The sequence below is a fragment of the Bos taurus genome, chromosome 12 (genome assembly GCF_002263795.3).
Source record: "Bos taurus isolate L1 Dominette 01449 registration number 42190680 breed Hereford chromosome 12, ARS-UCD2.0, whole genome shotgun sequence".
Classification (NCBI taxonomy): Eukaryota; Metazoa; Chordata; class Mammalia; order Artiodactyla; family Bovidae; genus Bos; species Bos taurus.
The window spans coordinates 24,273,314-24,288,271 of NC_037339.1; positions in this window are offsets into that span (position 1 = coordinate 24,273,314).

Below are 14,958 nucleotides of genomic sequence, written 5' to 3' on the forward strand. Positions count from 1 at the left end.
AATAAAACCATAGTAAAACACTTGTAAATTTTAGTTCCTCTTGGGCAATAAGATACTACAGTTTTTTAACATATATATATGTGTGTACACACACACACATATATATATATATATATACACACACACACACATGAATAACTGCTGTACACTTGAAACTAAATGATATTAGAAGTCAAGTAAACTTTAATGTTTAAAATCATGTAAAAAATTTTAAATATAAAATGAAGCCAATTGATTATTACATCTCCTGGTTCTCACTTCTAAAATGTCTGGATGAGTCCATTTCTTATCCTGTCTGCATCCTTGATGCCTTTCTATTTATTTGAAATAAAACTAAAAGCTGCATGAGAAGCCAGATTTAAAAAAACAAGGAGGCCTCAATGAAGTAGAAATATAAGGCTCACAAGAGTGAGTGAGAGAGCAGCAAGAGTTAACAGTTTGGCATAAATTTGGAGAGTGTGTCCAAGCTACAAAATAAAAACTAATTCTTCAGAAATATTCAGTTAAGTTGAAGCTAATTGACTATATCCTTTTAAAATCTAGAAAGGGGAAAAAATAACATCATGAAATTGAGTGCATTTGTTAAAAATATAATCCCTACTATATGAAACCAACTGGTGACAATTAGAATTATGTTAAAATTCAGATAAACACCTGTTTCAATTGTGTTTCACTTTAATGATCTCTTAAATTTTAAATTTTTGTTTAGGTTAGGTAATTTATCTTTTATTGAATCTTCTCTGTGTTCTAAATAAATAATCCAGGAATAGTAAATAAAATTTCTAATAAAAATAAGTCTGATTGTGTAAAACAGGGGCTCTTACATAGCAGAATACCAACCATCAAAGACTAATGCCAAGGTTTTCACCATAATCCAGAATAAAGCCTATAAGACGTGGAAATACCAACTGCTTCTCTATGAAACATAACACATGTGAAACAACTATAAACTGATTAAGTGATTGATATATTGATCTTTGTATGTAGGCTCTGACATTAATTGAAACAAAAACCTTATTGTGGGTCCAAAGCATGTTCATTAATTGAGTCCGCTGACTTTTCATAGACTTGAAAATTGACATAAGTGATTGGTTATAGGCACTAATTAATATGCATTTGGAAAAGCACTAGGGAAGAAATCAATAAAAATGTTTTATTAAAATTTTGTGGCCTCTGATAAAATGGGAAAAAGTCAGCTTCCTTGGAGAGAAGGGTTTAAATATTTGAATCAAGGGTTCTGAACTGTGGTGTTGGAGAAGACTTGAGAGTCCCTTGGACTGCACGGAGATCCAACCAGTCTATCCTAAAGGAAATCAATCCTGAATATTCATTAGAAGGATTGATGCTGAAGCTGAAACTCCAATCCTTTGGCCACCTGATGTGAAGAACTGACTCATTGGAAAAGATCCTGATGCTGGGAAAGATTGAAGGTGGGAGAAGGGGACAACAGAGGATGAGATGGTTGGATGGCATCACCGACACGATGGACATGAGTTCGAATAAGCTCCAGGAATTGGGATGGACACGGAAGCTTGGCATGCTGCAGTCCCTGGGGTCGCAAAGAGTCGGACACAGCTGAGCAACAGAAATGAACTGAACTGGACATTTGCAACTGCCTCATGGATGTCTACTGCAGGGTTTTCATTCTGTAATTGAAGTACCACAGCAATTTTTTCCCATACATCATGCATGTGTGCTAAGTCATTTCAGTCATGTCCTACTCTTTGCAACCCTATGGACTGTAGCCCACCAGGCTCCTCTGTCCATGGGATTCTCCAGGCAAAAATACTGGAGTGGATTGCCATGCTCTCCTCCAGGGAATCTTCCCAACCCAGGGATCAAACCCATGTCTCTTACATCTCCTGCATTGGCAGGTGGGTTCTTTACCACTAGTGCCACCTGGGAAGCCCTTCCCAGGTGCAATGTTCATAAAGATTGTTAATTTTCTAGAAATGAAGTTTTCTTGAGAAAATATTCTGATTGATGGTAATTAGTCACTTCTTGTAAGTTAAGTGCACATTTTCACCAAAAAACAAAGCGGGGGTTATAGACAGGTTTTGTTCTCAGGGTTCTAAATTCTATAGCACACTCTGTGTTCTTTTTTCAAAATATGTTTTTGTAGAGGTAATGAATATATATGGCATAAAATACAAAGTACAAAGGTCTGTATTTTTAGAAAGTAAACCTCCTTTCCATTCCTTGCCATTCTTTCCAAATTCCCTGTGCTATCTTAAAAAAATAAGCTATGCATATACAAACATACCTAGGTCTATCTATCTATATGTCTCTCTACCTATCATCTACCTATTCATCTTATACATCAAAAGTAACATGTTAATCCTATTTCCTGTGCCAGTTTTTTTTGAAATAGTAATATATTGTGAACATCTTCCACATTGGCATATGTAGCACTACTTCATTCTTTTAAAGCCTCCTAAATTCTATAGAAGTTTTCTTCTTTGACACAAACCTGGCCCCATAGTTGATTGGTTAATACTAAATTTTTATTAGAGAAGGAAGTAAAAGAATAGACTTGCTTGTCTATTGGTGGTCAATATCTTCAATCGTCCCATAACTGATTTCATGTTTATCATATATCATAATTTAATACATTTTCAAAATTGGTATAACTTATTTTAGTTGTACTTTGTTAATTCAAAATTTGAGAATCATTATTTTGAATAATGTATGGCTGTCTTCCAGTTCTGAAAATACTCTGCTCTTAGAGGAACTGGGGAAATCCGGAGAAGTAATTACTGGGTAAAACTGTCATCCATCCAGAAGACTAGTCCCCAGTTGAGAGACTGTTACAAATTTCATACCCATTAACTCTGAAATCCTTTACAGATATCATTTACATGTGTGCACAGTCTCATGGGGACTTGGTCTCTGACTTGATCAGTTTGGGAAGCTGACGAGCACAGATTCTTTAGGAAAAGAGCATCCAAACTAAACTGTATTCTTTGCAGCCTAGTCACCCACTTAGACAAAAATGACCAAATCTTCAGTCACTATGTTGGAACAGGAGAAAGCCATCATCTAAGGAGCCTTGATTTGTATTCTGTTAGATTCTAGGAACTATATGATCAACCCAAGAGTGTGCAAATGAATATCAGTTAACTAAGAAAATATGGAAGAAAATCATAAGCAATGTCAGTCAATGGTCTTTGCTCATGAGCTCAGAGAAATAAAAAATAATAATCACTAGCATTTGCTCTGTGCATTTTAGGTTCACAAAGAACATTCACAAATACTGATTCAATTTAGTCATTGGAACTTGGTGTACTGCACAGGTTTGAGTATAACCACAAAGAGAATTTAGAGATCTGTATATTAACATAATACCATATGCTTCACACAGGCCTCTGCCTGTAACTGATATTAATACCCTTAAATTATTACAAACTAGTGAACGGATGGGGGTGGAAGGGGGTGGGATAATGTCTTCTGATTTGGATGCTGGGTACACTGGTGTCCTCAATTCGTGAAAAGCCTCCAAACTATACACTTAACAATTTGATTACATTTGTATATCCCAATTTACTTCAATTAAAACCTTTTAAATGGTAGGAAAACTACAGAGAAATAATGCTGTAAATATTAAAAGAAAAAATTTAAAACATTAACCATAAATTTATCCAACTGTTCAGGGTTCACACATTTTTGGTCTATGTATTTTCAGTTTTTTGCTACTCATATGTTATATGTGTATTTCCATAAAATATATAATCATAATGTGGCATTTATTAAAAATATTTTTTACTTTATGACACATTATGAATTAACACCTTTCCCTGAGAGTACTAATATTTCTAAAGTAGCATTTTAATTAGTTTCCACTTGGTGAGAGCATTATTTATTTTCAGTTTTTGTCATCTTCCTCTTAATGGGATATTAAAATATAACACAAATGAATCACTACCTTTACCTGTTTTGCTAGTGCTCTTGTGTCCTACTCTGAAAAGTTTTTTTCAGTTTCCATTTTTATTCTGAGTTATTTAATCAATAGTCATTAAAGTTAAAAAAAGTCAGTTTCAATAAAAAGTAAAATAAAATAAACTGTGAACCCAACACAAAAAGAGAATTGTCATATTTCATCACTTCTAAGATGCACATATTCTTCACATTTTAACTTCCCTGAAATTCTGAAATGAAAATGCATTTTGTAACTACTGGTGCCTTATAGACACTATTGCTCAGGCAGCCCTTAAGATAAAATTGTTGCTGCTTCATGTCTCACGTGTGACCTTCATCGCTCCTCATTTGAAACACTTTGTACTACAGACATTTCATATAATTTCCATTTAAATGTTTTCAAAGTATTACCTTTATCATTATTTTGTCTTGTTTGAGTCAAGGAAGCAGAGGGGGAAAAAATTTGACATTGAGACAAATACCACTGTGGGAGAACTAGTGGTAATTCAATATTTTTGTAAAACAAAACAATGTTGAGGATTCTGAATGAGGAAAATACCCTCAGTTAGAACCTTCACTAAATTTTGATGGAAAATGAAACCAAGAGAAAGTGTCAAATTTCTGAAAGAGGTATATTGACTGCAAAGTTAACAAATGCTAAGCTGTAGGGTCTTTCCTGTGACTGCCTGTTTGCTCTGTCGCTCAGTCGTGTCTGACTCTTCATGATTCTATGTATTATGGCCCCTCAGGCTCCGGTCCATGGGATTTCCCAGGCAAGAATACTGGAATGGGCTGCCATTTCCTTCTTCAGAAGATCTTTCCAACTCAGGGATCAAACCCAAGTCTCTTGCATTGGCAGGCAGTTTTTTTACCACTGAACCACAAGAGAAGCCCTTTCTCTGTCTTTTGTTCAGTCGCTCAGTCATGTCCAAGTCTTTGCAACCCCATAGACTGCAGCACACCAGGCTTCCCAGTCCTTCACCATCTTCTAGAGCTTGCTCAAACTCATGTCCATCAAGTTGGTGATGCCATCCAACCATCTCATCCTCTGTCGTCTCCTTCTCCTCCTGCCTTCAATCTTTCCCAGCATCAGGGTCTTTTCCAATGAGTCAGTTCTTTGCATCAGGTGCCCAAAGTATTAGAGCTTCAGCTTCAACATCAGTCCTTCCAGTGAATATTCCTGTCTACTACATCTACGTGTCTAATATGCTGCTAACCAGAGTGTACAAAAACACAATCCTTAGCCCTGTGAACTAAATTGCAAAGCTGTAGAATTCACTCTTTAGCCTAGAATCCATCTAGTTATCTAGACAATAACTAGACATGGAAAGATTTTACACAAGGAAGGTGAATAGGATCCACTTAAAGATCACATCCTCTTGGAACTTTTGTCTGGCTCTTAAATCATTCTTGGTTCCCTTGGTAATACTCCCATAGCAAATGCTTTACTATAATTACAGATGAACATGGGCATATTTTGAGACATTACTCTTTGTTAATTGTAATTATACATACATGTACACAGAATAAAAAAAAAAAATTCTTTCAGACCTAGAGAAAGAAAAGGGGTCAAGGATGGTTTTAATCCCCAAAACCTGTGAATATGTAACCTGACATGGCAAAAGGCTTTTGACAAGTGTGACTAAGTTATGGGTTTTGAGATAGGGAGATTACCCTAGATTATTATGACAGATTCAATGTAATCACAGAGATTCTTATAAGAGAAAGCCAAGAGGATAAGAGGCAGTCCATGACATCAGAAACAGGGGTCACAGGAATGTGGAGCCACAGGCCAAGGAATGCAGGCGGTGTCTAGAAGGTGGAAAAGGGAAGGAAAAGATTCGCCTAGAATCTCTGGAGGAATTCTGGTCTCTAGAACTATAAGAGGATAAATTTATATTGCTTTAAGCCACTAAATTTGTGATACTTCGTAATAATACCAATAAGTATCCAATATACAGACCTTGATAAAATAAAAGGGTAAGTCACAAGGGGAGATAGTAGATTTAAACTATATGGGTTGGGGGTGGGAAGTCCATTCAAGTGGATGAAATTAAAAAAAAAAACTAGGACAAATATTTGGAAAAACAAGATCATGAGGTCTTTTTTAATCACAGGAGAGACCGAGGTATGTTCAAAGGTGGGATGGAAAAGTGGAGAGGGAATTATTGAAGGTTATGAAGAGAAACTGTGTGAAGGGATGAATTTCCATGGCAACAGGAAAGAACACTATAACGAATAAGCACAGTCACCATTGACTCAATGGACATGAGTTTGAGGAAACTTCAGGAGATAGTGAAGGACAGGGAACCCTGGCGTGCTGCGGCTCATGGGTTGCAGAGTCAGACACGACTTTGTGGCTACACAACCCTGTGCTTGCTCTACGACAGTCCTGTCAAAGTCCTTTCTACTTTATAGAAGCAACTTAAGAAGTCCTAGAGTGCCTTATTTATTGATTAGGTAATTATGGTTGAGGGTGGATAAATAATTTGTTCAGACTATACATATTATAAATTGCAGAGCAGGACCTGAATCCAAGTCTGCCTGATAACAAAGGCCAGCCCCTTAACCCTCAGAAGAGAAAGGAAAGGTTACCAGGGCTATCAAACCCTGACTCCTAGCCCTTTGGGATGGGAGGGGACAAAATAAAAATGAAAGAAGAAATTAATGTGCTTTGTATATAAAAGCAGAAAGATAAAAATGTACTTCATAAGATAAGTTTAATGTTTCTTCATGAGCCAACTTTAAAAGCATGAGGTCAATATCAAAATATTTTTCACTGAATCACAATATTCAATCAACGTGTGACTTTTTATGCACAGTTTTAATGACTACATGGTTGAGAGTTCTCAGTTCATAAAAACTTTTTATGTTTTTCCCATATATGAGAAAAAATAAGTTAGGAATAAAATTAACATACCAGGGTATTCAGGTTGAATTTAAATCAAAATAAATTATATTTCTGTTGAGTTTCAAAAGTAAGAGCTATTTTCCCACATCGCTGAGTGATAGATTTTACTCAGTGAGAAAGTACAAACTACTTTGCAGAACACAGTGTAAATTGACTTATCTGAATGGTATTTTGTGTTTCTAATTTGGGAAGGTGCTTGGTTTAACCATTTGCATCCAAAAAAGGAAGAAAGACTATGATAAGAATTGGGTAAGTACACAGAATCAGTTGTCGGTATGCAGATATTTTCACCTAGTATTTTATTACTGTTGGGGCTTCCCAAGTGGCTCAGCGGTAAAGAATTCGCCAGCCAGGCAGGAGATGCAGGAGACGTGGATTGGATCCCTGGATTGGGAAGATCCCCTGGAGGAGGGCATGGCAAACCACCCCAATATTCTTGTCTGGAGAACTCCATGGACAGAGGAGCCTGGAGGGGCTACAGTTCCTCCCCGGGGGAGTCACAAAGAGTCAGACATCACTGAGCCCCAGCACACACAAAATCTGTACTTTCTTAAAAATCCAGGGCTCATCCTAAATTTTACACAATTGGGTCTGATTTATTGAATAGTTGACTGGATTTGGGCTAATTTTGAGGACAATTTGAAAATGCAAATTGATGATAAAAACAATATAAGTTGAAAAAGTATTTCAAGTGAATGGGCCAGTTTGGACAGTTCATAGACACAATAATAAAGATAAATTAAGGATTTCAAGGAAACTATTGTATAGTAGGAAAAAAAAATTGGACTGAAATAGAATAGACTGTCATTTTGAAGAAATAAAACTGTGATGTAGAAAATAAATATAAAATGATATACAAGACTTATACAAAAAGGGAAAAAAGCCAAAAATCAATAATATAAATGTAGGATGGAAAATAGAGGTGCAGACTAAGAATGACAGTGTTCCTGTAGGAAAACAGAGCAACTGAACCAGACGCAATAATAAGCATACAGTGAAGAAAACATTCCCAAGTTTAAAAAACAATACCTAAGCACAAAGATTAAGACATTTTATTATATTCTAGGGGAAGGGCAACGAAAAAGATTCCATCAAATGACACACATTTTGGAAAACAATCTATCAGCAAGATTGAAAGTACATCTCCTAGCATCTCTACAGAAACTGAACTTGCAAAAAAAATATGAGGATCTATTAAAGAACATGGGCTTCCCTGACGACTCAGATGGTAAATAATCTACCTGCAATGCAGGAGACCCGGGTTTGATCCCTGGGTAGGGATGATCCCTTGCAGAAGGGAATGGCTACCCATTCCAATACTCCTGCCTGGAGAATTCCATGGACAGCGGAGCCTGGTGGGTTATAGTCCATAGGGTCACAAAGAGTCAAACACGACTGAGAGACTAACACTCTCCCTTTCACTTTAATGCCTTGTCTCAGCTGCAGCCTGGTTTATCTGGAGTGCTCTCATTTATTTTGCTTACAATCTGGCTCTCTCCTACTCTGGTCTTATTCTAGCCAAAGGCTTTCTGCTGGCATAAGCGGCAGGATTGAGCCTGTGCTGGTGAAGATGCAGATTAGAACTCTTTGCTTCAAGCCCTCTATCTTTCTACAGCGCCTGTATTTCTCCACCAGAGGACTTATAATAGTGAAGTACAGTATCTATCTAAAATGTTTGAATAAATGAATGGTAAGGAGTTGTTAGCCAGACATCATTTTAAATTTCATTTATAGTTGACTGAGACTTCAGTAGTTTGAGTCTTATTTATATAGAATTTATGCATCTGTTGCTCTTCATATATTAATATTAAGCACTGTCCTAATTTGTGGGGCCACTTATGGCCACTTTGTTACTAAAATTTATTTACAAAGAGAGCCTTTCCTTTTTATTAAAAAATATTATATTCCTCATATCACTGACCCCTCTATATGTCTCTTACATGCAGCATTAAAGTTATATATTAATAGTAGGCGTTTCCCAGGTGGCACTAGTGGTAAGAACCTACCTGCCAACGCAGGTAGACATAAGAGATGTGGGTTCGATCTCTGCATGGGGAAGATCCCCTGGAGAAGGGCATGGCAACCTACTCCAGTATTCTTGCCTGGAGAATCCCATGGGCAGAGGAGCCTGGCAGGCTATAGTAGATAGGGTCACACAGAGTCAGGCACAACTGAGTGACTAAGCATGTACACAAAGTTTTGGTAACTTAATCCTGAACATGTTAAACCTAAAGGACGGGTGCACAATTAATAGACCATGATCAGTGTACAGAAGAAAGTAGACAGAGTTAGGAGCAGGCTAGTGCTGGCAGATATCAGCTCGTGAGAACCCACTGTTTAATTTTCAGGAAGTTTAAGTGTTGGTTGTTAAAAATAGGCAGTAACAAAAATAAATTGTATAAACCCACAATTAAATAAGTTGCATTAAAAACAATGACAGTAAATAACCCAAACTCATCATTTTCTAATTCTTTATTACACTGTACAATTATCTGTAACTTTGAGTTTATTTATATCTTTCCAACTCTTCACTGCCATCCACCCTCATCTTGGTTCATATATTCAGCACTCATATATTGGTTTCCATCATATTAATTTGATCAATTTTTTAGTCAGTGTGGCTATTCACAACAATATCTCAATTCACGGCTGAGTCTTTACTCAGTATCACTTCTATTGCACAGAACACAAAATAAAGGCTGTTAGGCTTTCTTCTACATAGGTATCAGTGGGGACTAAAACATCTTAGTATCTCTGAAGACTAAAACATCTTGAGTTCCTTTTCAATAACAAGGAACAAAATATCCTGCTGAGCATAAAGACCCTGATACTTGAAGCTTATGCTTCTTCACTATAGAGACTGCTCAAGCCCACCACTATTTTCTTGGTGTCTGACCCTGCTATGGTGTGAGATTTCCCAGTTAGCCTGAAAATCCCACGAGGAAGAACTACAATAAAGAACTGAGAAAAATGAGAAGCAAAGGACCACCCCTGGGAAGGATGTAGCCTGAGTATAATAAGGCGATTTGAAACAGGGACAGCAAATTAGAGCCTCGAAAGAAAAAAAAGGGAGTTGGGAAAGGAACATACATTTTTCAATATACACATACCTCCAGAATGAGTCATTGGCTTTTCCACAAAAGAGAAGAGTGTTGTGTGCATCATTTCTACTTAAGCCACTGCTTTCTAACTCCCAAGCCTAAACCAGTTACAGTAGGCTGTCTCTTTTATGTCCCTTTTATGTCTCTTACTTTTATGACATTAAAACACATCTTGGCTCATGGCCTTCTTTTTATCTAAAATTTTGTATATTTAACTTATCTCCTATGGTTAGATTTTTTTTTTCTTTTCTTCAAGTTTCCGAAGTTTCTTCTCATTCTTTTCTAAGGCATCACACAGACCTTTGATTAATTTAGTCGGCAATCTGAATCATCCTTGCTGCTAACTGCTAAGTCACTTCAGTCATGTCCGACTCTGTGCGACCCCACAGACGGCAGCCCAACAGGCTCCCCCGTCCCTGGGATTCTCCAGGCAAGAACACTGGAATGGGTTGCCATTTCCTTCTCCAATGCGTGAAAGTGAAGTCACTCAGTCGTGTCCGACTCTTAGCGACCGCATGGACTGCAGCCCACCAGGCTCCTCCATCCATGGGATTTTCCAGGCAAGAGTACTGGAGTGGGGTGCCATTGCCTTCTCCAGAATCATCCTTGCTCATCACCAAATAGACAAAAAAAATAGAATCTCACTACTTGTTGTAAGCTGATTAAGAGGCACTGAAATTAAAATCAATTGGGTTTAGACAAAAAGAATCAAATACCACAGATGCATTTATAATTTGTTTATAACTTTAACATAATTTGAAAACAAAATTTTCTCACAGTAAGAGTCTATGGTGGGCCATGGGCATCTTTGTATAATCTGGAGGGGTGGAGAAGTTTTCTGTATGCACAGGCTGAAGCCACTATATGAAATTCTGATATAAAAATAAGAAAAACAGACACTGACTCTTGTCATTTTCTCCCAGGAATATTTTTGTGAACTAAAGTCAGAGCTATTGGATTTTTTCCGTGTCAGTTGCGTTGGATTTTTCTCTCACTCCAACCTTTGCTTGCAACAGCCTGTACCTGGGATATTCTCTTTGCTATATGGAATGCCATATGCAGTATGCTTCAGATCTTGATAAATGGACAATACTGCCAAGGTTGCTTGTTGTCCACCCGCAATTAAATTTTAATTTACTGAGAACCAACTACATGTTCAGCAGTGGCGGTAGGCATTCCAGGATAATATTAATAAGATACAGTCTTTATTCTCAAGATGATTACATCAGGGAAGAGAAAATCATGTGCCAAACAGAAACTTTAAGTGAAATTGAAATATTTGGCAGAGAAAGAAAGTCTTTTGGGGTCTTAAAATCAACACAGAACTGTGAATATAAATTTTCTGTCATGATACATGGCTAAGGGGAGAGTTAAGGGAGCAAAAGTAAAAAAAAAAAAGACATCAGTGATTTGGTCACATAAGGCTCTGAGTTCTCTGTTCTCTGTGTTAAAATGATGTATTAAAGCAAAGAATTGGAAGTGATTCTTCCCAAGCACTTCTCGCTGCCAAGTACAAACTGTGTAGAAAGCCCAAAACTGAAAGGGGCGCATCAGACAGAAAGGAACGCAAGAGATAAGAAACAGCACAGAACGTCCATGCTTACCACTCTATCCTAAGAAGAGTCGATAGTGGTTAAACATGCCTAGAAAACCAAAACACTTACCTACACCTCTTTAGATTTGGCAATTCCACCTTAAGAAAAAAAGTAAGTGGGCTGGAAGTCTAACCCTTTCATTTTTCTTCTCACAGTTTATGGCTTGTTTACAGTTATCTTTAAAGGATATTTTACTCCAAACACTTTTCAAAATAGGTTACGTGTATTATTAAAATAGGGCTTCCCCAGTGGCTCAGCAGTAAAGAATCCCATCCACCTGAAATGCAGGAGACCGGTGTTCAATCCCTGGGTCAGGAAGATCCCCTGGAGAAGGAAATGGTAGACAACTTCAGTGTTCTTGCCTGGAAAATTCCATGGGGTCACAAAAGAGTCAGACATGACTGAGCTGCTAAGCACCAATGAACTAAATAAAAAAAATCTCTCTAAGAATTAATTGTGCATTGGGGTTTTTTCAGATTTCATTCTGTTATTTATAGTATAATGTTAGAGAATGTTGATTCATAAAATTTTAGGAAATCTGAAGAAATTTAAGAAAATTTTTAAAGAAGCGTTTAACATGTTTACATCACTAGAAATATTTTTACTAAAATGAGGGGCAAAAACTTGACATTATCACTTATCTATTCCTAAAGAAACCAAGAGAAAACATAAGGTTTGCTACATATAAAATAATACTTGTTTTTTACTTGGAGCTTAAGTAATGGGCTGGAATTCTGTTATGTTATTTTTTATATTTGATAACTGAAAAGTAAAGTGTTACTGAAAATTTTCCCTGGACAAGGAAGTGGCAACCCACTCCGGTATTCTTGCCTGGAGAATCCCATGGACAGAGAAGCCTAGCAGGCTACAGTCCGTGGGATCACAAGAGTCAGACATAACTTAGTGACTAACCCACCATCACCACTGGGAATTATGTCTGTGTCAACATACTCCTAAATTTACTAAAAAGACAATTTGAACTTTGAGAGAGATAATAATATTCACAGTGAGTAGAACCTTCTCTCCATGTTCAGTGTCTGACTATAATATCACAAAAGAGTAAGAGAAAAAGTGAATGAATAACCATTAACATCAATTTTGTTCTTGAAAGATAAATAGTATTCTTTATGGATTGAATTACTTCTGCAAGTCTGTTTTATGCAATTTTCACATGTTTTTTTAGTTATCAAGAAGAAAGCCTGAAGCAGTGAATATTAAAAGTTCTACTTTGATTCAGGATGTAGGCCCTAAATTAGCTATGAAGTTCTTTGTTAGTCATGTCCCTCTCTCAGATGTAGGCTGTATTTTTAAACTTAGCTATCAAAATTTTCTGGAAAATGTATGATTCAGAGAGGAATTTTCTTAGATCATAGTGTCCTTACATACTTTAAAAGAAAACAATATCAGTTTAATAATCCTATTTTGTTTCAGGCTAGATGAAGTTAATGGAAGAGACATTAGAGAAAATAAACATTAAATATAGCTTGTTTTTCCTAAGTGGTAACAAGATAAAAGGGAATGCTTTGATAAATAATCAGACAGTAACACAGTATTCAAATACTGTTCAGACGCTTGAAAGTGTGTGACAGGCTACAATCTAAACTATAGACAAAATCCTAATTTTTAAAACTTAAGAAGAATTCTATTTCCTAGATGTAATAGCCATGTTAACATACTACAAAATAGAGGCACAGTTGGGTATAACACTATGGAAAGCTAAAATTGATAATTCAGATACAAATTAGATATGCAATAATTAGTTATAAATCTAACAAAGTGTGTATAGGATTCATATGCTGAAAACTATTGAGGAAACAAATACAGATGAAAGACATAAAAAGATATAAATAGACATACTGTGTTGATTTCAGCATAGTAAAATGTCAATTCACTTCAAATTGATGTACAGTCTGATGCAGCTTTTATCAAAATCCCCACAAGAGTTTTGAATATATAAGCAAGATTGTGCTAAAATTTATATGGAAAAGCAAAGAAACTGGGATACATACATAATTTTCAGAAAGTAGAATAAAATGAGAGGTATCAGTCTACTTTATTTCAAAACATGACATAATTATAGTAAGCTAGAATGTGTGGTTTTGGGTGAAGTTATTGACACACAGGTCAAGGAAGCAAAATAAATAGGCTAGAAACAGATCACAAAAATACATCAGACTGATTTTTGACAAATGTTTAAAGCAATTTAGTATAGGAAAGATAACTCTTCAACAAATGGCACTGAAGCAGTTGGACATCCATAGGCAAAAAAGTGAATCTCAACCTAATTACCATACTATATACAAATTTAACTCCAAATTGATGATGGAATTAAACATGAAATATAAAACTATAACACTTCTAGGAAATAAAAAGCTTAAGAGAAAAACTTTCAGATATTCAGTTCAGTTCTCTTCAGTTGCTCAGTTGTGTCTGACTCTTTGCAACCCCATAGACTGCAGTATGCCAGGCCTCCCTGTCCATCACCAACTACCAGAGTTCACTCAGACTCATATCCATTGAGTCGGTGATGCCATCCAACCATCTCATTCTCTGTCATCCCCTTCTCCTCCTGCCTTCAATCTTTCCCAGTCTTTTCCAATGAGTCAGTGCTTCACATAGGTGGCCAAAGTATTGGAGTTTCACCTTCAGCATCAGTCCTTCAAATGAATATTCAGGACTGATTTCCTTTAGAATGGACTGGTTGGATCTCCTTGCAGTCCAAGGGACTCTCAAGAGTCTTCTCCAATACCACAGTTCAAAAACATCAATTCTTCCACACTCAGGTTTCTTTATAGACCAACTCTCACATCCATACATGACTACTGGGAAAAAAATAGCTTTGACTAGACGGACATTTGTTGGCAAAGTAATGTCTCTGCTTTTTAATATGCTCTCTAGGTTGGTCATAACATTTCTTCAAAGGAGTAACCATCTTTTAATTTCATGGCTGCAGTACCATCTGCAGTGATTTTGGAGCCCAAAAATATAAAGTCTGTCACTGTTTCCCCATTTATTTGCCATGAAGTGTGGGCACAGGAGGGCCTAGAGGAGCTACTCCACGTTCAAGGTCAGGAGGGATGGTGGTAAGGAGATACCCCTCGTCCAAAGTAAGGAGCAGCAGCTGCGCTTTGCTGGAGCAGCCGTGAAGAGATATGCAACATTCAAGGTAAGATGGTGGGTCTTGCAAGAGACATCAGGGGGCAGACACACTGAAACCATAATCACAGAAAACTAGTCAATCTAATCACACTAGCACCACAGCCCTGTCTAACTCAATGAAACTAAGTCATGTCCTGTGGGGCCACCCAAGATAAGTAGGTCATGGTGGACAGGTCTGACACAATGTGGTCCACTGGAGAAGCGAATGGCAAACCACTTCAGTATTCTTGCCTTGAGAACCTCATGAACAGTATGAAAAGGCAAAAAGATAGCACAC